This window comes from Tiliqua scincoides, chromosome 1 (genome assembly GCF_035046505.1).
Source record: "Tiliqua scincoides isolate rTilSci1 chromosome 1, rTilSci1.hap2, whole genome shotgun sequence".
NCBI classification, from domain to species: domain Eukaryota; kingdom Metazoa; phylum Chordata; class Lepidosauria; order Squamata; family Scincidae; genus Tiliqua; species Tiliqua scincoides.
The window spans coordinates 5,818,535-5,821,819 of NC_089821.1; the positions used below are offsets into that span (position 1 = coordinate 5,818,535).

Consider the following 3,285-nt stretch of genomic DNA (forward strand, 5'->3'; position numbering starts at 1 on the left):
ATGAAGGCAATCCTAACCACACTTTCCTGAGAGTAAGCCCCATTGAACAAAATAAGACTTACTGCTGAGTAGACCTGGTTAGGATTGTGCCCTAAACGACTTAAATGGCTTAGGTTCTATCTACTGCTGGCCTTCCAGGGTGACATGTAAGAGGGCCTACTCAGTTATGGCCCTCACCTTCTAGAACCTCCTACTACTTAATCCGCTGGCCATTTTGTGCCAGACACACAGAGACCTGGTTCTTACAGCAGGCATCTCTTGAGTTTTCCTGATTTAGCTGATGCTCTCTTGGCTTCAGTTACAGTGTTTCGCTGCTGCTGTTTTTTGTTCTTTTGTTGTGTGCTTTGTATTGATTGTTTTAATTTTCAGTCGCTTGGAGTCTCTCACCACCCAATCCCACCTAAGTCCCTTAAGGTGATAAAGCCACACCAAAGGGGCACATGACGTATCTCACGGGGGGGGGGGAGGTATCAGGCTGTGAAGGTCTCCTCAAGGTATATAAGAACATAAGAACAGCCCCACTGGATCAGGCATTCTGACATAACCCATTTCTAAAATCAGGAGGTTGCGCATACGCATCATGGCTTGTACCCCATAATGGATTTTTCCTCCAGAAACTTGTCCAATCCCCTTTTAAAGGCATCCAGGCCAGTTGCCGTCACCACATCCTGTGGCAAAGAGTTCCACAGACCAACCACGCGCTGAGTAAAGAAATATTTTCTTTTGTCTGTCCTAACCCGCCCAACACTCAATTTTAGTGGATGTCCCCTGGTTCTGGTATTATGTGAGAGTGTAAAGAGCATCTCCCTATCCACTCTGTCCATCCCCTGCATAATTTTGTATGTCTCAATCATGTCCCCCCTCAGGCGTCTCTTTTCTATAGTGGATATATATATCCACTCAGATATATAACACAATGAAGCAAAATGAAGTGTCAGTTGTGAGCAGCGCTTAACTTTATTAAGCCAAAAGAATTCCATTTCTCAACATCTGTAAGAAAAGAAGGAAAATTACTTTGTTATAATCTTGTTCACGAGCTGTCTCAGGTAGGCAAAGGCTTGTCTTTCATTTCAATTAATCTGTAGCCCTTACAAAGTTAATTAGATGTTACAGCTGGGTGCAATATTGAAGATCCTTCATTCTTGTTTTTCTTTTCCTTCTCTTCCCCTGCGCCCCCCCCCAGTTACAGCTATTTTCCTGCAAACATTTTCCCCCCATTTTCCTTATAAACTGCTTCCCCCCAGGGCTAATAATAATCACATGAAATGAAAATATTAAATGGAAATATACAGTTTGGCAACCAGTTCTCCAAGCAATGTTAGTTCAGGTCGCAATCCCATCAGGACTTTGTACTGCCAGATCTAGAATTCCAGCAGTACAAAATCCTACCGCAGCATGAAAACCAGACCACAATTTCGTACTTCTGGATTTCTGCTAGAAATGGGCTGTGGCTTGCTGCACAGACTAGCTGATACTGAAATTGCTGTCAGTACTGGTAAAGTTGATGGTAAGTTGGTGGTGAAGATGGGTTGTGAGAAGTTAGGGTAGGTTTCAGGGCAGATCGGGGGAGGGGCGATGACACAGGGGCAGACCTCAGTAGCACCAAGTGCTAGGGTATTTGTGTCCTGGTCAAACGTGTCCCATTCATTGGCATCCCTGGACATTCATGTCTTTTTGGGTCCCAGTTCTTGGAGATCAAACAGCCTCCCACTGACCATCCACTTGCCCCTTCCCCACCATTGGCTGCAGTGTGCACCCTGGTTGGCAACCTTCAGTCTCAAAAGACTATGGTATAAGCCTACAGCACCCGGTATTCCCAAGTGGTCGCCCATCCAAGTACTAACCAGGCCTGACCCTGCTTAGCTTCCGAGATCAGACAAGATCGGGAGATAGTGTTCAGTATAGGGAGATGGTTGGCAACCTTCAGTCTCGAAAGACTATGGTATAAGCCTACAGCACCCGGTATTCCCAGGCGGTCTCCCATCCAAGTACTAACCAGGCCTGACCCTGCTTAGCTTCCGAGATCAGATGAGGTTGGGCATGTGCAGGGTAACAGTTGCACTCTGTCAGTGCAGCTACATCGGTGCCAATGGTGGGGGATAGGATTATTAAATACTATTATTATTAACAGTATTTATATACCGCTTTACAACTAGAAGTTCACAAAGCAGTTTACAGAGAAAAATCAAATAACTAAATGGCTCCCTGTCCCAAAAGGGCTCACAATCTAAAAAGATGCCAAAGAATACCAGCAGACAGCCACTAGAACAGATACTGCTGGGGTGAGGTGGGATGGATTGGGCTGTAAATATGTGAGATACATCATGAGATCAGGGTGACCAGATGTCATAACTGCAGAAGAGGTCAAGGACAAAATGTAGGACATCCAAGAATAAAGTAGGACATGACAAAATAAAAACTAAAAACTCTCATATATTGATTTCAGATGGTTAATTTAAATAATATATTACTTACTATTAAATTTAAAACTGTATTACATATAATTTATTAAGTATAAGAAGGGTATGAGCTGCCTGCAGGGGCTGCTTAGAGGGAAAAGGAGGACATTTAAGTTCTTTTCCAGGACACAAAGCTAAAAAGAGGACATGTCCTGGAAAAAGAGGATGTCCGGTCACCCTGCAAGAGATAAAGTCACATATTCAAAACAGAAAAGGAATCAGGAGAAAAAAAGCTGAACCCCATCCTGTCTGAACAGGAATGTCTTAACTTGCCTCTCAAATACCTGAAAAGAAGGCAGGTCATTAGGGTGGGAGTCCAGTTAATGTGGGTTTCTGAGCAGGGAAGTCATGTAAAAATAACGTCTCAAAAAGAAAGTCTTTTTTCTCCTTGTACATTTCATTGCAATTGCAAACAAGATGGCAAGGAGGCCTGGTCTCCTTCCTTTTGGATTTGGTCCTCTTAGCTGCTATTTATTTGGGGGTTATTTATTTCGGAAGGTTATTTGGGGGCTGCCTAGGCAAAAATAGGGAGGGGAAATGGGGGGCTAGGACTTGTGGATTTCCTTAAGCCTGCCATAATTTCTTCTGTTAAAATTCAACCACCAAATCCATGTGTCCGCTGTCTGCCAACTGAAGTGTCATAACTCCTACTATAGCTCTACTAGACCCATATGAACAAAAAGGCCTTTGCAGATATCTAAACCTGCATTAAATGAAGATGCTCTGCCTCCTCACCTGCAAACCTTCATTAGAATGCCTCAATGGAGTTCCCATGCAGACAGCTCTGGGAATGAGTTCTGGGCCATTGGCAAGGTCATTCCCCTAT

General features: G+C 43.8%; 2 pseudogenes; both read right to left on the reverse strand.

The window, feature by feature from the left end:
- Nucleotides 1–1,795: 1,795 nt before the first annotated feature.
- LOC136637640 (5S ribosomal RNA) lies at nucleotides 1,796–1,918 on the reverse strand (annotated as a pseudogene).
- A 29-nt stretch (nucleotides 1,919–1,947) lies between these two features.
- On the reverse strand, nucleotides 1,948–2,064 carry LOC136637591 (5S ribosomal RNA; annotated as a pseudogene).
- Between the last annotated feature and the right edge of the window lie 1,221 nt (nucleotides 2,065–3,285).